Below are 22,844 nucleotides of genomic sequence, written 5' to 3' on the forward strand. Positions count from 1 at the left end.
ATGATAACTAATATTAATACTATTAATTAATATTAATTAATGACACCCAATATTATTTAAGTATAGATAATACATGCATACAAACAGATAACGTTTCTTTCTTTCTTTATTTTTTTTTTAATTTTTTTTTTCAACGTTTATTTATTTTTGGGACAGAGAGAGACAGAGCATGAACGGGCGAGGGGCAGAGAGAGAGGGAGACACAGAATCGGAAACAGGCTCCAGGCTCTGAGCCATCAGCCCAGAGCCCGACGCGGGGCTCGAACTCACGGACCGCGAGATCGTGACCTGGCTGAAGTCGGACGCTTAACCGACTGCGCCACCCAGGCGCCCCAGATAACGTTTCTTTAAAATGTGTTATATATGGGGGTGCCTGGCTGGCTCAGTTGGTAGAGCATGCGACTCCTGATCTCAGGGTCATGAGTTCGCACCCCCTGTGGGGTGTAGAGATTACTAAAACAAAAATAAATACACTTTAAAAAAAGCATTTAAAATGTGCTATATATCCTGGACAATTTTGCTGCGTGCTTAACCTATGAAAGTAAGAGCTAGCAATTACACAGCTCTTACCATGCGCCAGGCCCTGAAGGCAAAGTGCCTTAACTCCAGCACAGCCTCAAGACTAGCCCCGTCTCCTCCGAAGCTCAGCAGGAGCCTGCGCAGTGAGATCTGGGTCAACCGGAAGTCATGGGCAGGAGGTTATTCTTAATGTTCTCACTTTTCAGAAGGAAGAATTTAAAGCCCTAACCCCTTCATTCACTGAAGGAAATGCCAGGAAGTGTTGGAGCTGAGGTCCCAGCCCCAGCAGCCTGCCCCCAAGCCTGGGCTCTCAGGTCCTTCTGCATGCAAGGTAGCCCTGCCTGACTTGAGGCCTGGAAGCGAGGAGCTGAGGCTGGTCTAAGTTCCTGGCCATCCCTGTTGATCTTAAAAGAAAGGATATAGCACATTCTCTAAGGTCTCCCTGTGGGCTTGGAACAGCCATAAAGAAGGCCGACAGGAGAGTCTAGACAACAGCTCACATCACGGAAGGAAATGAAAGTTTGGGGAACCGCAGCAGCAAAGGGCAAGGTAAAGGACCTAGACCATCGAGAACCATCCCTGGGGAGGAGAAGGAAATGAAGGAATTCACATTCCTTGGTGGAAAGACTTGAGGACTTGATAAGATCAAAGCCTTAGACAATGAGCACTGATAAAATAAAAAGGGGGGTTCAAAGCATGCTCAGGGCTGGGCGTGCAATGTGCAGATTCTTTCACCTGCCACACAGAAGAACGTGCATTGGGTTTTCCTATTTTCCAGGCCACTCGTAACAAATTCTCCTTCAGCCCTTGCTACCTTCAGCCCGTTGATCTAATTTTCTCCTAACAACAGAAAGGCTCCTTCACTGTGAGATAGAAAACAGCACAACCTTCCCGCACACTGGATGCCTCACAGTGCCGATCTCTCAGAAGTCCTGGGACATTACGATGCCATGTTGTGCTCTCCTTAACGCATTGTTGAATCAAATGTGCTACAGTTACGAAGTCATTGGACTTTCTTGAGCTGTACGCTGTAGAAGTGACGACAACTCTGACGGGCTCCGGCTTTTGGGCAGGTAAGATTTGACTGTCTGCGTTTTCTAGGCAAACCTGCCGAAGTGCAGAGAGGTCGATAACTTGCTGGTGTTTCAGAGCTGTTGATCGAGCCCAGACAGGCACTGCTCAGCTTGTCTTCCTCCCTGAGGAAGGAAGACAGACCAGGGTGGTCCCGCTGGAAAGCTGGCAGTCAAGACCTTCAGAGTGGGTGGGAGATGCTAGGGCAGAAGCTTCCAAACTTTAAGTGTGCCCAAGAATTTCCAGGGGAGCTTGCTAAAGTACAGAACCTCACCCCCCCCCCCCCCCCACCCAGGGGAGCTCCCTCCTAAAACTCTGATGCAATTATTCTGGAGAGGGCCCAGGTGATTTTGACAAGACTGGGGCCACAGTAAAGGCAGCCCAGAGGAGAACAAATGTCAGAGGTAGAGACCCATGGAGTTCTTGTGATGTCCTTTGAACCTCGGTAGCAGGAACGACAAATCTGTTCCTTAACATGTCTTTGATTTGCAACAGAAACAGTAGTGCTCTAGTGAGGCCTGTCCAAGCAGCTTCAAGAGCAGCTGGCATGGACAGAGAGGGAGCTGGAACAGGTTGAGAAAGAGCGTGTTGGATGCCCCTGGGGACCTGAAAGCTGGCAGCCTCTTGTGGGATCGCAGGGTACACCCTTTGGCCATGCCCGGAACGCTGGGGGCCCTCTGCAGGAAGGCAGTGAGTTCTTGGGTGCACAGAGAAGGATAGAATAGGGAGTTTGAGTCATTCGTGCATCCACATAGCAATTGTGCATCCAGAGCTGGCAGGCATTCAGAAATTGGGCTGAACTTGGGCCCCCTGCCCCCACAGGACTCCCCTTCCTGTGCTGACTCCTAGTTATTCTAAAACCTCAACTTTTAAAGGACCGAATACTCTCTTCTGATGAACGTCGACCCATTTTCTACCGCAATTAGGCTGTTGGGAGTGATCACTTGAACGAATTTTCATACGCGGGAGCTTAGAGCAGGCTGGCGACATAATTTGTGGGACCCGGTGCAAAATGAAAATATGGGGCCCCTTGTTCACATGGATGTCGATGGCACTAAAATATAAAGCTTTTTCTTTTCCCCTATGGTCCCTTTCCTCAACTTATCACGGCACTGTTTGCTATATAATGTCTATCCTCTTGGGGCATTCTGAGCATGCGATCCTCCCTGACTGCATTGGTTACCTGCCTGTGAAGACAGTCACCATGATTTGTGAAGTGCAAGAAAAATAGAAAAGTAGAAACTCACTGCTTCCAGCCAATCAGACCAAAATTCGTGATGACCGTCAACCACATAATTCGAATACAGTAAAATCAATGTTGGTTAGATGTCAGGGTGATGGTAACTCGTCGGGTCAATTATTTACCAATTCCTTTTATGATATAAAATTTGCTCAAGGCATTTTCTCAAATGAGACAAAGTAATCAAAAAAAAAAGTAAATATATCCCATTATTATTCCTTTCTTGCATAATTGCACTGTATGATCAGTGTCTTACAAAGCAAGATGATACAGCTTATTACAAAAAATAATAAGGGCTTTATCATTGCCTTTTCTCTGGTCTGAATTTTTAAAGCTTACTTTAAAAATTAAAACTTACTTTAAAACAGATTTCTATTGAATTGCTGAAAATGATGTCGTCTTCTAAAGGAAAACATGAACACGCTTGAGCAGCAGAACACAAATGGCAAAAATGTAAGTGGCAGGTTTTTAGAGGGTCATCTTGGTTCTAGGAAAAAATAAGAACTTTTTTATGAGGCAAAATCATTTCTGTTAATGAAGGCAAAAAAAAAAAAAAAATCCTTACCATTGACATTTATCGGGCCGCAGGAAAATTCTCATTTCCCCCTGTTAAACGCCATTGACAGAACATTAACAAAAGGAGAAAAGCATGTCTGTGAGGATTACATGGGAATTTCCACCAGCTATTATCGAGAATTGCCCTGATCAACTGCAAAAACTGCTTTCAAAGGAGAACAAAATACCTTTCTGGGATTTAGCTAACCACACCAGAATTTGGAATGCCCTATCTTTGTTGAGGTGAACTGAGGGCTTTTTCTTTCTAACCAGAACAAGCAATTCACATCAAGGACCACTCAGGAAAATATATATTGAGGAGCTGGGTTTGTCACATGTCTAAAAGGCGACGGTGTTTTAGCTTCCTGCCAAAGCTGTGCTTTTGTCAAACACGGCTAGAAAGGGGTGCGCTCCACTCTTTTTCCTATCTGTTGTTTTCTCTCCCACTTTGCTCCACACTTGTCACACAGCACTTTAATGTGCCTGTGGCTTACAGCCGAAATATACCAGGAAGGTGGTTTTTAATGCTCTGGATCCTGGGAAATCTTGGTTAAAACCCAGATGAAATAGGAAGGTGGGGAAAGGTGTCCTCAGGCTTAGCACAGCCCTGCGCTGTCATCCAATAAACTTGCTCAGGTAAGATACCCATGTCTGTCCACCTGGCCTCTAGCCGGTCCAACTGCTGCTGCTGGGAAGTCCTTCCCCCTGTGTTCGACCCAGGCAGGTGGAAGCCGCTCTTCTGGTCATGGGTGGGGTCCTGAGGGAGAGGATCCAGGGATTCATTTGTGCTGGTCCTTTGTGAGTATCTTCAGTCAGAATGAATACAGTTTTGTCCTGTAAAATTAGGTTTCATTCTGCAAGGCAGTAAGGATTTCAAAAGACATAGCTGGTGTGTCTGTTAGAATAGTCGCATGCAGAGGCACCTGGGTGGCTCAGTCGGCCGAGCAGCCAACTCTTGATTTCAGCTCACGTTATGATCCCAGGGTCATGGGATCGAGCCCCACGTTGGACTCTGTGCTAGGCATGGAGCCTGCTTAAGCTTCTCTCTCCACCTCTCTCAGCCCCTCACCCCGGCTCACGTGCTCGTTCTCTCTTTCTCTCTCTCTCTCCGAAATAAACTTAAAAAGAAAAAGAAAAATCACACCTATAGTTTAGAGTGGTATTGAGAGAAACATAAACAGTTTTACCTCTTAATCTCACTAAGATTTCTTCCTTTTTAAATTTATTTTTTATCTTTTTATGTATTTTTAAAATTTATTTTTGAGGAAGAGAGAGAGAGCAAGTGTGAGCAGGGGAGGGGCAGAGGGGGTGGGTACAAAGGATCTGAAGCAGGCCCTGTGCTGATAACAGAGAGCCTGATGCGGAGTTCGAACTCACAAACTGTGAGATCATCACCTGAGCTGAAGTTGGATGCTTAACCGACTGAGCCACTCAGGTGCCCCTGTCCCTTAAAAAAAAAAAAAAAATGTATATGGAACCGTAGGGAATAGACAACAAAACCAGGCAAGGATACCCCTATTTTAGGCTGTTACAGTACTGTAAAGGAGATAATACCTGAAGGTAAATAAAAATGATAAAACAGTGGAAAAAGTCATAAAGCAGATAGTGTGAGGTATTGCTGGTATTTAGAAAAGAGAGAGGTTGTTTCTTTCTACGGTGATTCAGAAGGGCTTCACAGGGGAGCTAGAGTTTAAGCTGGGTCTAAAAGATGGCAATGTCTGTAGGGTATTTTCTGACACCACATGCATGGTGTGTTTCCAAAATGGGAGAAGAGGCACAGAGCTTCCATACCCTCTCTAGTTATACCACCCTCCCAGCACCTCCACCTGTTCAAGCCAGAGGATTCTTAAACCCTGTTGTTTAGGGGGTTTTACGGAGGTTCCATTACGAAGGCACACTTGATTAGACCATTGGTTATGACTGAAACTGTCCAGCCCTTGTCCCCTCCCTAGTGGTCAGGGGGTGGACCTAAAGTTTCCAACTGTCTGATCACAAGGTAGATTTCTTTGGCAGACCCTCCCTCCACGAGTCACTTGATTAATGCAAACTCAGGTGGGACTTGCTCTGAATAACAAGGAACTCTCCCCTCGCTCTTAGCACTCTGGAAATCCCAAGGGTTTCACGGCCCTCTATGCCAGGAACTGGGGACAAAGACCAAATAAGTATTTGCCATGATTCTGTGGACTGATTTAGACACATCAATGTGGAAAAGTAAGAACAAGGCAGAACAAGAACAAGGCAAAAGAAGTTGAAAGGTATTTAAATCGTAAATAATTTAAATACCTGGCTAGAGGTGTGTCACCGAAGTTGTTGAGCCAGGAAGTGACTTGATGTTTCAATGGTTGGGAACATTATTCTGCAAGAGGGTGCAAGGTGGGTGAAAGTGGATAGGACGTGGAGGAGGAAGACCAGCTGGTGGCTGGAAGGGGGGAGGTGTATCAGAAATGTCTAGGTAAGAAACAGTGAAGCTCTGAACTAGTACAGAGGTGTTGGAAATGGAGAGGGCCAGGCAGTAGTTTGGTTTGGTCAACAAGAAAGGTGGCAACTTTAGAATCCCATCTGATGATGCAGATTTTTTTTTTTTTTTTTTTTGGGGGTGCAGGTTAGAGTCCTGCCCCATGCAGGGGCAAGGGTACAAGGGAAAGAGGCTTCCCAGGGGGAATTTCCATCCACGTGCATTTGTTTTCCAAGCTCTTCGCAATTCCGCCTTTTCTAGCTATGTGGCATTTTACGGAATTACGCGTGATCGCTCTAGTTTTGCATCTTCATCAATCTGTGGACAGGGCCGTTGACCTGATCTGCTGTTGGAGCTGGAAAGTTTGGAGATGTATGCAGTGCCAGTTGCTAGAGCCCCTCATCCGGGAACGTGTTGGGTATGCGTGACTTGGTACTTTGAAATGACGGAAGAGAGGAGCTCTTCAGACCAAAAGTTTCTTGCCTGGTTTTCCATGGAAGAAGACTCTGCACGTACGTTTCCTGCCTCTACTTCAGGCTCTTACTGAGATCTGAGCTTCTGAAAATGACCGTAGAGGGGAGCAGATTTTGCCACCCCCAAATCTGTCTTTGGCATAAGGATTATTTTGAGCTAAAGGCAATCAAAACCCCGCAGATTCAGGAGAATCTCTTCATCACCCCCTCAACTGCCTAAATTTACACTGGAAAAGGGGCCTGTACTGGAAGGAGAGCTATTGCCACGGGACACCTTTTTTTCTAAGAAACTTATCTGCCTAACAGGGCAACCTTTGTTTTCTAAACATCTCCTCTGCCTTCCTGTGAGTGGCCTTTCTTCCCTTTGTATCTCTAGACCCCCCTACCCCTTTCCTTAGCATAAGATGTTATATAAACCTCAATTGCCTGGCTGCCTTTGGGTCTCATAGTTTATGGGGCTCCTGTATGTATGAAATGCATTTATTTTTGTCCTGTTAACCTGCATTATGTCAGCTTAATAATTAGTAGCCAGAGAACCTGGAAGGGAAGAAAGGAAACATTTTTCTTCCCTACAGACCTAATATTAGTGTTTCCCCAAATGTGTTCTGAAGATGGGAGATACTTTTCTGAGTCGAATACGCTTGAGCAATGCTGGGTTGGACAACATGGACAGGTTGCTTTGCTGCAGGACTTCTCAGCCTTCAGCACATCAGTGTGCTTTGTAAAGCTCTAAGGGTGCTACAGTATGTCACCCTTCCCAAATTTAGTTGGTTAAAGCCCACTTTTCATGCATTATATCTTAGTCTAGTGTCCTTAGAAAGGACATATCCATGATGCTCATTGACCTAGGGGTCCCCAGGCTGGATGACCCGAGAGACCTATACACCTGGAACCAGTAAAACAAGCCACCTCCTGAGTTCAGGACTGAGGGGCTAAGACAGACCATCCTGTGTCTCTGGGCCTACAGCAGCCTGCACTATTTCCCTTCCCATGCATGGTGCTCTGTGTGGTTCAGTCCCCAGCCCTTGGCTGAGCATGCTCATTGCAATGGGACCCCAGGAAGGGGGAGGGTGCAGAGGGGAACTCGGCACTGTCTTAGAGTCCAGAGACCTGAATTCGCAGCACTGAGGTGCCTTTCACCAGCTTTCTGACCTTGGGCAAATTGCCTAATCTTTTTGAGTCCCCTCTGAAAGAAGGAGGTAATAATCCACTGTATCATCTAATAGTTACCGATCATTTTCTGTATGCCAGGCAGCGTTCTAGATACAGGGATACAGTATTTGCTCCATCCAGGGATGTTAAACACTATAACACTGAGGCTCTAGTTCAGGCTCCACGGTCCTGGTTATTATTATAAAGGAATCACGAACAAGTTCTTCACAATTTGCTCGCATGGCGACATTAATTGCTCAAGCCAGAAAACCAACAGTTTGGGGCGGAATGAAAGCCTGTGATGCCGGGCTCACAAAGTGAACACACCGTCCGTTGACGTATTTTATCTCATTTCATCCACGCGACAGTGCCTCAAGCCCTCTCTGTTCTGTGCTGGGCAAACTAAGGCTCAGAAACACAGTATGACTTGCCCAAGGATGTAGGAAGTTTGAACGACATATTAATAAGCTTGATCTATTAAATCATGTTTATTTTTACCGACTATACCACCTATATCAGGAAACAGGAAGCAGATGGCGTACTCAAAATAGAGTAATTCGAAGAGATTTCTTTACACAGAGACTACTGATGGAGATGTGGATGAGCCTCGTATTGACTGGGAGCGGCCAAGCTGTTAGCTTCCTGAAGGAGGTGAGTGTGGCTGCCTGAGGCCAGCAGGAGGGCTGCACAGAGCAGCCGCCTGCAGAGAGGGGACACAGCCATGTCCAGGTGTCCCTGTGGGGAGGGACAACTCCCCTGCCATGGTCCTTTTACCGCCTTCTCTCACTCCATCCCAGTCCTACCAGACCATCCCAAGCGGAAGCCAGGGGTCACGGGCACCCTTGATATAGTTCAAGTAGGTCAGCCTCGGGCACAGGGCAGGATGGGGAAGGGTGGCAAGTGGATCTGAAGACTGAGGAGTTAAAATTAGCTCAGACCCAGATGGTGAAAACGTGCCTGGCATTGCATTAGTCTGGGATAAGAGATACGGACCAGCCAGCAGAGAAGCTGCCTGTGTTCCTTCCAAGAACATGCTGATGGAAGTTGTGACATGGCAGGGCGCTCTGTGCAGCGGCCTTGCTCTCTCAGATCACAGACTGTCTCTCCGAAGCTTGAGCACTGAGAGGTGGCATCCCACTCTTGGACATACATCATTGACGCTCCCTCCATTTCCGCCCCAGGGCCAGAGTTTCAGATGAGGGTACTCTGGACACGAATTCCACATCATCTTTTGTGATTTCTAAAAAACACAGGACCCTGGATTCTGCAGTCCAGGCCTGAGGCCAACCCACTGGCATTCAGCCCTTCTTTGCCCTGAGCTGATAAAAGCACCACTACGTGTAAATTTCACCTTGCCTCCACGGTCCCCCCAAATACTGGGCGACTTTACCTTCTCTCTTCTTGGTGATGCCCCCGGTTCCGGGTGCCTTTCCCTCCTGGCAAGGAGCCAACAGACCTGTCTTTATCAGATTCCATGTTTGCCCTGGGGCTTGGAGGTGGGCAAGTACGCACGAAGAAATCTGGCTCATCCTCCCTCCCGCTACAGTGTAATGTGATGGCCAGTTTTCCCCATTTCTCTCAAGCTTTCAGGAAACAGCCTGGGTGCAATCCTTGCAGGTGAGCTGCTTTCACTGCGGAGTGTTCGGCGGGTTTCTCTTTTCTGTTAGAATTTTTTGGTTCTGTGAACTCAAGTTTGCGATTTTGTTCTTCCCCATCTTGCTTTGTATCCTGTGAGGACTTTCAGGTTGATGTTGGGTTCTCCTGCCTCTCTGTATTCCAAGATGGACTTTTAGCCCTTCTAGAGCAGGAACTGGATGTGGAGAGATGGGGACAGGGCTGCACCAGGAACCCCTGGGGCACAGGAGGGCTTGATGCCTCACTGACCAGTTTGAGAGATTGCTTGGATTTTCTGGATGCCTCTGAGGGAGCTCTCCCTTGGTTTCCTGATTCAGAAATTGAACAGCAGCCCCCTCCGCACACTTTCCTCAGCAAAAACCTGATTGGAGGCACCGGTCCCTTGGGCTCAAACATTGCTACTCCAGATTGAGACCAGCCTGCACCAAATGTCTTTGCCTCACAACTGAATTAGCAGGGGTCTCCCCACTCGTGAGGTCTAGGGGTCACTGGACCTCTAGGAGATTGCCGGTCCCTTCCCCTCCTGCTCCTCACTGTGTCAGGAAGAGCATTTGAACCCCACTTGGGGGGGTCACTGTGGGGTTAAAGTTGGCGTTCTACAGTCTGCACAGACCCTTTCTTCCCTCATTCCCCACCCACAGCCCAACTGGGGAGGATTGTGCCGCCATTATGATCCAAACCCAGCCTTCATGTTTCCTTATAAATTTGGCACAATCCTAACCCATAAATTCTCAAAGGGGGGGACCCTCACATTCAGATCCACCCCATTCGGAAATAAGTAGCACCATATTAGGCATAGTTATTGTGCTATGAAGGTTCAAGCCCAGCTCATGGTACAAACTGGCAAAGTTCAGCCATCAGTTTGGGTATAATGGGGATAGAATGTCCCTCCGTGCCCCTTGACTCCCACCCCCAGAAGAGTTGTAGGGCCACACAGACCCTGAGAATGAGGGGTGGAGCTTCCTCGGAGTGGCCTGCATGTGTGGGATGGGAAGCTCCCCACACAGCTCTGTACATTTTCTGTTTGGAAGGAGAGTTCCCAATGTGCTCCATAAAGTTCTTTAATTCTCCCAGGCTGTAGGCGCCTGAGCAGATAGCAGAGAATGACATTTGATTTTTATCCAGTTATTTATTTTTTTCACAAATTTTGGTAAGATTCACCTTACATAAAATGTACCGTCTTAGTGATTTTCAAGTGTGCCGTTCAAGTAAATACATTCACATTGTTGGGCAACCATCACCACCATGGATCTCCGGCACTTTCTCCTCTTCCCAGACTACAACTCATCCCCATTAAACACTAAGCCCCATTCTTTCCCTCACCCCAGCACCTGACACCCACTTCTTCTGCTTTCTGTGACTGTGAACTTGACTACCCTAGGAATCTCATGCAAAGTAGAATCACACAGCATTTGTCTTTTTGTGTCTGACCAGTTTTAGTTAGCATAATGTGCTCAAAATCGATGTTGTAGCAGGGGTCAGAATTTCCTTCCTTTTTAAGGCTGAATGCTATTCCATGACATGTATATACCACAATTTGTTTATCTGTTATTCATCTAATAATGAATGGCAGGCATTGAGTCCAAGAGTTTCCACCTCTTGGCTGTTGTGAATAAGGCTGCATAAATGTGCATATTGAGTATCTCCCTGGCAGTTGGCTTTTTGATGCCTGCCGATCAAAGCACATCTCTTGGTATCTGTTGATCAGAATGGATCTGAATGGGGAGCTCATGAATCTGCAAACAGAAAGGAACTTACCCGGTAACACGGGAGCCACAGAGCAGTGAGTGGGAGAGGCCTTCAGGCCTCAACTCAATCAGGTCTGATGATACAAGTTTGTGGACAGGTTTCAGCTGTATGGCTCTAGTGATAAGTAGACAAGTAAGCTCTTCTCCCATGGAGAACACAAAGTACACTCATTCTAGAGAGCTTGGCCAGACCTGAGGTCTGCAGGTGAAAGTGCTCTCGGGGCTCCTGGGTGGGTCAGTCGGTTGAGTGTCTGACTTTGGCTCAGGTCATGATCTCGCAGTTTGTGGGTTCGAGCCCCGCGTTGGGCTCTGCGCTGACAGCTCGGAGCCTGGAGCCTGCTTCGGATTCTGTGTCTCCCTCTCTCTCTGCCCCTCCCACACTTGTTCTCTGTCTTTCTCTCTCTCTCTCTCTCTCTCTCTCTCTCTCTCTCAGAAATAAATAAAAAAATTTTTTTTAGAAAGTGCTCTCAATCTGTCCAAGTGCCCTTTGCCAGAAAGTGGAATGAAGTGATCCTTGCTCTATTCTCATATCTGTCTCCTCACCAGGAATGTTGCAAGAAGTCCTGCATTGCTGGTAGAATCCTCTGATGCAATTTCTCAGGGGCTCAACCCTCATTCATGAGCCCTCAGCGACAGCCTGTACAATGTCCCATTGATTAGAACCAGTTTCTACCAGTCCCTAGATGTTTGGGCTGTCGAGAAGGCTTATGGTCTCCCTGCAAAGGACCCATTTTTCTCCCTTAGTGACTGTTCCCAGATCCCAGCCGTAGGGTGCTGCCAATCTGCGGTCCCCACCTCTACCAGCCTGGGGGAGCAAGGCAGGACTGGGGACCCTGGGCATACCACCCCCCCTGTGGGCCCTACTGGGCCTACACAGCCCAGTGGTAGGTGGTGAGCAATTTGATCTTAGTCTGGTGGGCGGAAACTCAGTGCCTCCATTGCCAATACCCCCATCTGATGAAGCGGCCATCAAGCCCTGTCCCCGTTGAAACCTGGTCCGTGACAAAGCTGTCTTAGGGGAAGAAGGCCATCTTTTCCTCACGCACATTGTGCAGGCCAAGCTTTCTGGGCTTGAGATGGGGACAGAAATACTGAGTACCTGCTATGGTGGTGGTCTGGGGCCCATTGGTAATCACACACTTGTGCCTCTTATGGGCCGTCTGGAGCTTCTGTGGGGTGGGCACCCCGTGCAATAGTGGACAGCACAGTGTCAGTGGAAGCCAGGGACACAGAGGGCATGCTGTGCCGTGCCCGGCTCCAGGTTCTTGGGCAACGTCAACAATGCCCCAGCCCCTGAGGTGCAGAGAGAGAGACCAGAAAAAGGAAACCAACTGGAAGTCGAGGGTGTCCCTCCCATGTCCGGGCACAGGCCACAGGGAGGGTGCCACAGAGGATGGCCATAACCCATAACCCATTTTACAGATGTGGAAACAGAGGTCGCTTGACTCTCCCAAGATCACACAGCCAGTGAGAGGCAGAGCCCGAGCTGAAACCCTGGTGTGTCGGCTGCTGAAGTCCACCCTCTAGAAATACAGATGTCAAAGAAAGGGAGGGGCAGCGGAAGCAGCTCTTCTCGGTTGGCAGCGGCCACCTCGCTAGGCTTCGGGGTGGAAAACACGCGGCAAAACATCAAGGGCAGCTACATCCCAGCGCCCTGCTAGCCGGAGGACGCCACCCCCCTTCACTCCGTGTCCCCTCGCCGGTACCTTGAGCTGCGCCGATTTGCCCACACTGCATCTCCGACTACACCTGCCTGAGTGGCGGGATGGCAGATGTCTTTCCGAGAGCGTGGCCGTCAGCGCGAAGTCGTTCTGCTGAAAGTCAGTATTAGAACTCATGTCTGCTCACCACGATAAACGATAATCATTCCCCGGATCGCCTGCATTGCTTCTTCCCGCATCGCAGCCCTGGGTAGCATCGTGATGGAAATCCGCGGCGTAGGAGTCATCTTATTTTCCCTGTCAGATAGCTCTGCCCTTATTTTGAGCAATTGAGGACGAAATTAAGCCAATTGTGAGAAAATGATCCGTCAAGAGAGACGGAAATGGGGCAGCTCCCGCCGCTGCGTGTGGCTCACGGGCGACACCCAGGAGTTCAGAAGCCCACCCCGGTTAGGCAGGGGTGGGGGGGTCTTCCAGGCCCGTTATCTCAGAGGCAGGTCACGTAGCAGGAGGCGCAGAGAGATCAGGGGAAATCCTGGCTGCCCTGCTCAGTTGTATCACTTCGGGCTCCGTGTTGACCTTTCTGAACGTTGGCTCGCTCATCTGTAAGATCAGGAGCACGGTTCCTGCCTCGCAGGGTTGTTTGTGAACATTTAGGGGGATAGGGACTCCGTGGCCCCTGGGACAGCGCCTGGCATCTCGCGGCGTGCCTCGTGGCCCTGCCGCTGGATGTTCCCAGCCCTTTCCTGTGCTCAGATGCTATTTCCCCATCAGGTGCGTCCACTCCTTTACTCTGGCTGCCTGACAGCTGACGCTCCCTCTGGTGACAGACACAACATCTGAGAGGGCTCTGGAGGGATATAAAGGGAACTGGAATTCATTCAAGCATTTCTAGTGCTTCTGGGCTGGGAACTGACTTGAATCGTCTTTTTGATCCGGTCCCCACCCTGCTGGAGCCCAGCCGACAGGTGTTAGCCTGCTGGCTCAGAGGCCAGGCCCTGTAGGGAAGGCTCCTTTCTCCCTGCTACACAACCCTAGTCCCCATCACTTACCAGCCGATGTCAGGGAAGCAACCTCTGTCAGTGGCGAGCAAACACTACCTTCACAGGGTACCTATTGAGCATCATTCTTGCCCGGGCAGGTTTGGACTCAGTGGGTGCTCAGGCCATGAGAACAAGACAACAAGGCCATTGCTCATAAATGCAACAATTCCTTGCATGATGTCCTTATTGTCTAGACCGCAGGAAAGGCACCCGTCTGCCATACTGCTCACTGGGAGTCTTGTCCGAGGTTAGCCGTATCCATCAGGGCGCTGCCGTTTTAAGGGAACTGACGACCCTGTATCTGAACCTCTGCCTGGAAAACCAATTTGCTGAAGGCTGCTCGTTGTCTTAAGTGGTTTCTAAGAATATTTGTTACGTGGTCGTGAAAAATATAGAACACAGGGCATGCGGAATGCAATTACCTGGTGCCTGGGTCCCTCTCCAGGACCATCTGATTTAATTGGTCTCTGTTGGCTTCAGCCCTGGAGCTTTACATGCTCCCCAAGGTTTCTAAAGTGAAGGCCAAGCTCAGAACCAGTGCATTAGATGGACCTCAGCGGAAATCCCTAGTCATTGACAGGTTGTGCAATCTTGGTAGCCACTGACCTTCTCTGAGCATGAATTCCTCCTTTGTGAAAGAATGGCTATCGTGTTGATCCCAGAGCCTTGTCTTGAGGATAGAATAAGACAGGGGGCACCTGAGTGACTCAGTCGGTTAAGCGGCCACCTCTTGGTTTCGGCTCAGGTCACGATTTCACGGCTCTTGCGTTCAAGCCCCACATCGGGCTCTGACCGTGCGGAGCCTGCTTGGGATTCTCTCTCTCTCCCTCTCTCTCTGCCCCTCCCACACACGCACTCTCTCTCTCAAAATAAATAAATAAATAACTTAAAAAAATAAGCATAAGACAGGATATATGAAGTGACTTATCATAGCAGGTGTGCCTGCAGAACTAGGGTCTCCCCACAAGCACCTGGGTGAATGAGTTACAGGTCTTCAGGAAGATATGTGCCCTCGGGAGAGCCCTCAGTATATTGGAGTGGAGCCCCTAGGTGCGGCCATGTCCTATGGCTTCCCCCCTCCCCTCCCGCCTACTGCTAACTGCCCCACCTCCGGAGCACGCCATGAATTCAGTACCACCCCACCACTGGCTGGTAAAAGAGGAGATATTTTGAAGAACCAAGTTTGTTATTTCCAAACACCTCAGGTACCTAGGTCTCTGGTTCTTCACCTCTTCGGCGTCACAGACCTTCCATATTCTGAGGATCTTCCCCCAAAGTGCACTTAGGTACATCCAAAGCAGTTTGAATGGGTATCGAGCCACCAGATCTGAGTGAACCCAATGCCGTGCTCACGTTTGGGAAAAGGAATCACAAAGCCGTGTTTCATTCCTGGTCAGATGCAAGGCAGTGGTGGAGTCGGGAAGAAATTCCAGGTTCCCTATCCTGTTTCACTGGTACCGAAGACTCATTTTACCGCGTCCTTCGTAAAGGAGGAGACGCAAAAGGGCTTAGAGTCCATTGTACTTGATCTATACATGAATGAGAGGTACAAGAAAAATGTTTATTAGGAGGGTCCCCAACTCCAGTGAGGTGCCCTCCCAAAATGCTCCCAGAGGGTGCTCGGCTTGCCCCAGCACAGCAATGAACTCTCCGGGGGGCATTTGCCTGGTCGCTTGTCTGTCTCCCTCTGAGGGCCAGGGACACATCTGTCCTATTCATTATGGTGGCCCCGGCACCTGGCCTAGGTTAGGCAATCGATAAACATTGATGGAACGGATGAGTGAATCACTCTAAGAACAAACACACTGGAACAGTTAAAATACGTAAGCATGATGAATTGAACTAAGCATTCAATGCGGTCTCCGCACAAAACCCTTCAAATTTTTATTGCAAGTGTTTAAATATTCAGTTATGTTGCCCTCATTTGTGTCTTTTCTGTTGCCCACTGCCCCCCCCCCCCCCCCCCCCGGGTCTTTTATCCCTTAGTATGAAGTGGGAGCCTGAGTATTCGATACTGCCAATAACAACCTGCCAATTCTGATCCCAGGGACTCAAGCAACAGTATTAAAAGGCATCTGGAATATTTTAAAAACACTATCCCCTCCCAGGGAGCATTAAATGCTATCATCAGGCTGGCACTAGGTACAGAAGAGCCTGCCTTTATGCTCTCTTGATGAGACACTGTCATGAATATTAATTCTCTATCCTTAGAATAAACGACGCCCTGTGGGCTCTGTCCTCAACCACCGAGAGATGAATATGGAAACCAGCGGCCGCAGTGGGGACGGGGCGTGCAGGCAGGGGAGGGGAGTCTTTGAGACAGAGTCGAGGAAACACCAGGCTCTGGGAGGTGATTTCACAGCTCGGAGATGAGAATCGTGGCAAGGGAACCTAAGAAACTAGAAGCAAAAGCAAAACAACCATTTGCAGAGAAGTCTTTGAGCTCTAAATACCTCGCTGCCACCTCAGCCTCTCACAGAATAGATTTCTGCCCCTTGGAGAAACTGTTTGCTGTGGACTGACCTACTTTTCACATGAAAGATACATGCACTGAAGTGTTCTTCTCCCTTAGCTGGATGGGTTTTTTTTTTGTTTTTTTTTTTAAGCCCTTCTTTTTCTGACTCTGACATAGCTATACTGTGGGATAGGACTCATTAACTAAGAAGAATGCTCTATGCCGGGGCTGTTCTACAGAACTTTCTGTGCCATCCAGTACGAAAGCCACTGGCCGCGGGGGTCCCCTGAACACTTGAAATACGGCTGCTGGCATGACTGAGGAACTGAATGTTAAGTTTTGTTGAATTTTCATTAACTTCAGCTTAGTCACTTGTAGCTAGGAGCCATAGACCAGACCAACACAGAGTGGATCAAGAGAGTTCCTAGTTACATTGTCAAAGTGGGAAAAAGAAAAAAAGCAAATTGCAGTGTTATACCTTTGAGGCAATCCCCGTTTTGAAAATACACTCACCGCAAACAAAACACTACGCTTACATTTGTGCATATAGATGCTTTCAAATGCATCAAAAAAAAAAATGGCTGGAATTATACCCAACGGACCCTGGAGTAATTACCTCTGGGGAGAAGGCACGAGAAGAGATCAATGAGGTCTGTTGCTTTATCAGCTTTGTTGGAATTTTTTAAAATGAAAATGTATTCATGTGTGATCTACATGTATAATGCAATATGAAAAGAGAACACTTCAAAAATTGTTTCCTTGCCTGATACACCCTGGGTTATTTTCAGTCTGGTTACCGTGATGAATCCACCTGAGTCCGGTAGCTGAGACCAAAGAAGCCAGAGAACAGGTAGGTGAGTTGTCAGATGCTCTTTCTAGGGAGCCCAGAGATCCTTTGTAGCGGGTTGCGGGGAGGAATCCAAAATGCCTGAGTGCACGCACCCATCCATGGGTGGCAAGTACCACGGAATACTCTGTTCTCAACCTCAACCGTGTGGATATTTGAATCCAGATGCTGGACTCCATCCCAGAGATTAGAGGTCAGTCTGTCTAGAATGAGCACAGAGAAGTGGACTTTTTAGAAAGCGGCTTGGGTGATTTTTGTTGTGTGCCACAGTTGAGAATGTCTGGGCTGAGGACAGCCCTTAGAGGAATATGCAGGAAGCAGGAAGCAGCACAGGGGGTCAGGGCCCCACGGGAGGAGCCGTGGCCCTTTGGCGAGGGGAAGGACACGAGGGCGCTTGCTCAGCTTGGCATCCTCGTGCAAAGGAACATGGCATCTGAACTCTCGAAGGCCAGGGTTGGGTTCCAGTCTCTACGTGGGTCATGTCTCCCCTACAATGGCTTGAAATCACTGATGGCATCTCCATACAGTGACTGGGGACCTCCAGCCCCCATCCCTGACTCCAGACTCAGGTTTCTAACTCCCTGCACATGGTTCCTGCCTGGACACCTCATCAACCCTCTTCAGAGCATGGCCACACTGGGACCTCTTCTCTTCCCCCAGGCTCCCCGATTCCAGAAAACAGCTGCACCACGGGCTCCAGCCAGAAGCTCGTGGGGGCCGACTGACTCCTCTCTTCCCCTCCTACCCCCTATCCAGTGCATCTTCAGCTCTTGCCAGCTCTACCTGCAGAAGGGGTCTCTGTCTAACCTCACCCTGCCTCCGCAGTGTCACTCTGGTCCAGGTCTCTGTGCCACCTATGAACATTCCACCAGCTCCCCTCTGATGCTCGTCCTCCAGCTTACACTTCCCGCCCCATGGAGGAGGCTCCAAACCACAGCAGGAAGGAACGTGTCCGCACAGCCCTCCCTGCCCACCACTCCATGCCCAAAGCCTCCCCAGCAGCCCGCCCCCCCCCCACGCCCCTGCGAGCAGTATCCTTATCCTTCCGTCCCTTTCGGACTCATCTCCCGCTAGCTGACCTCCTTCCTTCTCAGACCCAGTCACATGGGTGTCCCTGAACACTTGAAGATTCCCTGCCTTAGCGCATGTGCACTAGTCTCTCCCTTGCGCCCCTCACCTGGGTCTCTTCTCCAATGTCCTCCTTGGGAGGCCTTTCCTGGCCTCTCAGATCTCAATCAAGAAATCAACTCCCTCCTCTACCGGGGTCCCTCTCCAGTCCCTTACCTGGACTTACCTTTGTACAAGGCACTGAGAACAGCCCAGAATGACTGCTTGCTCTTGTTTGCCTCCTCCTCCGTCCTCCACTGAGAAGTGCCTGGAGGGTGGGGACTGCCTGGTTGCACACAGCTGTCCTGCCACGTCCTAGAACAGGGTCCCACGCACCGTGGCAGGGTAGGTGCTCGATGTTCCTTGACCGAGTGAGTCTTCATTATCAGTCGCTGACTGCACACGGCTATGTATTTGCTCGTGTTTTCTTAAGCTATAAAATGCAAAATAATTTATACTGTAAAGTAGGCAAAATGTAAAATGCACCATTTTAACCATTTTTAAGTGTATCGTTCAATGGCATTGACATTGACATTGCTGCGCAACCATGACCACCATCCATCCCCAGAACTTGCCCATCTTTCCAAATGGAAACTATACCTGTAAAGCAAAAGCTCCTTCCTCCTCCTGCCCCCTGCCCCTGGCAACCACCATTCCATTTTCTGAATCTATGAGGTTGACTATGTTCCCTCGTATAAATGGAATCACATAATATTTCTCTTTCTGTGTCTGGCTGATTTCACCTAGTGTAACAATCCTCAAATGTCAGCATTTCCTTCCTTTTAAAACCGAGTCATACCCCATCGTGTGTACGTACCACATTTTGTTTATCCATTCATGCATCGATGGACATTAAAGTGGTGGTCATTTAACTTTTTGGGGTGGGAGGAGGCAGAGGGAGGGGGAGAGAGAGAATCTTAAGCAGACTCCATACCCAGCGCAGAGAGTGACATGGGGTTCCATCTCATGAACCCGTGAGATTAAGAGTAGGATGCTTAACCGACCGAGCCACCCCGGGGCCCTCATTTAACTTTTTAATAGAACCTTGTAGCAAGAGTGCTTGCCAAATGTGAGGTGTGAGGAGCAAAAGTATGCCGTCTGATCCAGTATAATCGATGGTCCAGGAAGCCAGCAAAGCAGGAGATTCCCAGGACTCCCAGAGTAGCCCTTTGGGGCAGCAGTGGCTAGACCCGAGTGGCCTGGGGGGTGCGCATGCCCAAAATGATCTATCTCAACATCAACATTACACTTAGTAATTACTCATGATAACTTCTTTTTTTTTTTTTAAGGCTTTATTTATTTATTTTTGAGAGAGACAGAGATAGTGTAAATGGGGGAGGGGCAGAGAGAGAGAGAGAGAGAGAGAGAGGAGAGAGAGAATCCCAAGCAGGCTCCACGCTGCCAGCACAGAGCTCAATGCAAGGCTCAAACCCATGAAACTGTGAGGTCATGACCTGAGCTGAAACCAAGAATCAGACACTTAACTGACTGAGCTGCCCAGGCGCCCCCCACTCACAATAACTTCTAGTTACTACCACAGAACTGTGAGAAGCTGGAGATTTCAAGGGACAGGGAAAATTCCTGGCCATTGTGTGCTTTGGTTTGGGGCTGAGGTGCTCCTGGTAGCCTTGAGAGGCCTTTTTGGCTGTACTTGTTGGCCCCCTGGCTTCCTCTTCACACCAGCCCTCTGGCCTGTCCAGATTCCCTGTGAGGCCGACTCCAACCAAAGAAGGGGGTTGGAGTTCCCCACCATTCCCTCTCCCCAGCTCACCTCCCCGTCCTGCCCATCAGAACCCAAGAGCCAATTGAAGGAACAAGTCTGCCATTTTTTTTTTTTTTCCTCTGAAACTTGAAGCCCCAGGAAAGAAAGCAAAGTCTGGTCAAATTTGATTGTGTTGCAGATGAAGAAAGTCGTGGCTGTGCCTCCAAGAATGGGCCGAGGGTGCAGGTAGGCGTGTGAGGAGGCTGGGCTGATTGGGGTGGAGGAGCATGGTGGGAGATAGCAAGGGGAAGCTGGGGAAGGAGGGAGTCAGTTGATGAGGGAGCTGGAAAAGCCAGGAGGGGGAATGCGGGTTTTTCTAGAAGGAGGCCCATCTCAGGCAGGGGTTAGGAGGAAGGAAAGGCAAATGTTGTATCCAGCCTAGATTCCTTTTGAGCATCCCTTAAGTCATTCCAACCACATGCTCTTCTCCTCAAAACCAGGTCTGTGGGCCAGTGCCGGTGGCGAGGGATCTGTTTCCAGTCCACAGTGAGGGAAGCACGGGAGTGAAGAGGAAAGAGGGGACAAACTGGGAGCAGCTGACAGGCCAAGGCATCCAAGCACATGGCCAGTAGCCTTAGCCAGTCAGAGGGTCTGAGATCAGGGGCTGTTTACCTGGTGCTGAGCCTGGCAGGGGGGTGGGTAGGGAAGGGTAAAGGGGTGGCGAGGCGAACACAGGCTGGGTTCTACCAAGCCCAGTGGGGGGCCCCGTCAATCCTGGAAGGGTGGATGATGCCAGTCCTTCACCATGCATGGCTTGAGGACACTGTCCTAGAGCGCCAGCCCCTGGCCCAGCATGCCAGCCTCTCCTGCAGCCTCCACACACAGCCTGTTCTCAGGTTGGACACCCAGTGAGGTGGCTGGCCTGCTTTTAGGGGCAAATGTGCACACATCTCCCCTCCCTAAACACTCCCCGCTCCAATGGTGAGATACTTTCCTGTGAATGATGCTTGGGGACCTAGGCCGTCTGAGGAAACAGAAGAGCGAGGTCAACTTTCTCTCCCACTCAAGAGTGTGTTGTTCTCTTGCAATGGAATGGTGGGCGAGGTGCCCCATTGCTCTGTCCCTTTCATTTATTTACATTTTGCTTTTCTCCCTCTCTCTACCTACAGTTGAAATCTCACAAGTTAAGCGTCTGTGTGATTTTGCTCCATGGCAGGAGTTATGGAAGTAAAAACTGTGTGTCCACCACGAACCAGGCCCCGGGATCATAACTTTCCATGGATTTTTGTCATCGACTCTTCACCTCAGCTCAAGGAGGAGGATGCTATTATCGTATCAGTTTGCACTTGGGGCTATTGGCGAGAGTTGTTTTAACTCTTCCTATCCCTTGTGTTATGAGTTGAATTACTCACTTCCTGCCCCTGCAAATGCTGTGTTGAAATCCTAACCCTCAGTACCTCAGAAAGTGACCTCATTTGGAAAGAGAGTCTTTATAGATGTAACACACTAAGAGGAGGTCATTAGGGTCGGCCTTGACCAATATGACTGGTGTCCTGACAGGAAGGGGACATTCAGACACAGGTGCACACAGGGATGACCACGAAGGAACACAAGGGAAAGCCACGCTAAGACAGAGGGTTGAACTGTTGCATGTACAAAGGAAGGAATGCACAAAAGTATGGCAGCCACCCACCAGAAACAAGAAAGAGGTAAAGAAGGACGCTTGCCTATAGGTTTTAGAAGGAATATGGCCCTGCCAACACCTGACGTCAGACTTGTAGTCTCCAGAACTGAGAAGACAATCATTTCTGTTGTTTGAAGCCACCCAGGTTTTGGTATGTTGTTACCGTAGCCGTAACAAATGATCACCTGGATCCAGCCAGGCCTGAAGCCACAACTATTTTAGTCACACAAACCCCAAACTCTTCTTTTCTTTCTCTTGAGCCGATGTCCCCCACTTGTAACCAGAGAGTGACTGTGTCAAATGGTCCATGTTGTCACTGCAGCTTTGTGCTTGGTATCTGACCTGTTGGCCATCTTTTCTCACCTCTGCCTGTGAGACCACCCCCCCCCACCCCCCATCCCCTGCCCCGGCGCCTTAGCATGGGGAGGGCTGCAGGAAGTTTGTGCTGCTGAGTCACGAAGTGAAATGACTGTTTAGGAATATTGCAAAAATAATAGCCTCTTAGAACAGTTTGATGTCTTTTTGTTTACATGTTTCCCCAAGCAGGGTAATGAGGTTGGCGTCTCCGTGTGGCCCGTGGTTTACTCAGCACGACCAGGGAAGAAAGGCCCCTCTGGGCTTCAACACCTTTCAGAGGGAAATTCATGCTGTTCCTCTGGGCTAAGGCTTCACGTGAGTACAGAAAATGGCATGGGGGAGGTGATCAGAAGCCCTTTTGCCAATCAGTCTTTCCAGACCTCACTCCCAGAGTGGCAATTAGGTCTGCTACGAGAAGGAAACAAGTTATCTTAGTAGGTGGGTAACCTTTGATCCTACCGGAAAAAGAATTAGCTCATTGGGGACTACGCATTTTAAATTAAAAATTGGCATTTTTATAAAGAGTGTATAATTTTAATATTCTATTCTGTGCCCTCAACGCAATTGAAATGACACACCAAGCATGCACTCAATTTTGTTCTTAAAAAAAAAACCAATCTCGTGTCTCACTAGAATTCAGCATGTTTTTGAACCAACAATGTTAAGAGACAGCGTTTCTGAAATTTAAAGTAGAACTTGCAAGAGTGAGAAGCTTATTTAACTTCATTGAACTCTTACTGAGTATCTTCTAATGGATATGGACTGGACAGAGAATGGAAAACCAAATAATCTATGACTCTTGCCCCTGAAAAGCTGTCAGTCCATGACAAGTATGATAAGGGCTTGAATTTTGGAAAGAAATTTTGGAATGCTTTGGGATGTAAGAAACAAACAAACTAACAAAAATCTGACTCAACTCACCTAAAAACTCACATGACTTAAGGTAGTTTTGCTTCCAGTTTAAGCTGGATCCAGGGCCTCAAATGCTCCGACCAGGATTCAGTTTCTATCTTTTCTCTATCTTTTCTTTTCTTTTATTATTTTTTTTTAAAGATGAACTTTATTGTCAAATTGGTTTCCACACAACACCCAGTGCTCATCCCAACACGTGCCCTCCTCAATGCCCATCACCCACCCTCC

At 48.8% G+C, this 22,844-nt stretch overlaps 1 long non-coding RNA gene across 1 annotated transcript; it reads left to right on the top strand.

Moving 5' to 3' along the window:
* Positions 1-491: 491 nt before the first annotated feature.
* LOC121016211 (uncharacterized) lies at positions 492-22,013 on the top strand. Its single transcript, XR_005784166.1, has 3 exons — positions 492-1,592; positions 20,833-21,372; positions 21,894-22,013. It is a non-coding gene; the product is annotated as an uncharacterized LOC121016211 (long non-coding RNA).
* The last annotated feature ends 831 nt before the right edge of the window (positions 22,014-22,844 follow it).

Source organism: Herpailurus yagouaroundi, unplaced genomic scaffold, assembly GCF_014898765.1.
Source record: "Herpailurus yagouaroundi ecotype Mexico unplaced genomic scaffold, PumYag 210, whole genome shotgun sequence".
NCBI classification, from domain to species: Eukaryota; Metazoa; Chordata; class Mammalia; order Carnivora; family Felidae; genus Herpailurus; species Herpailurus yagouaroundi.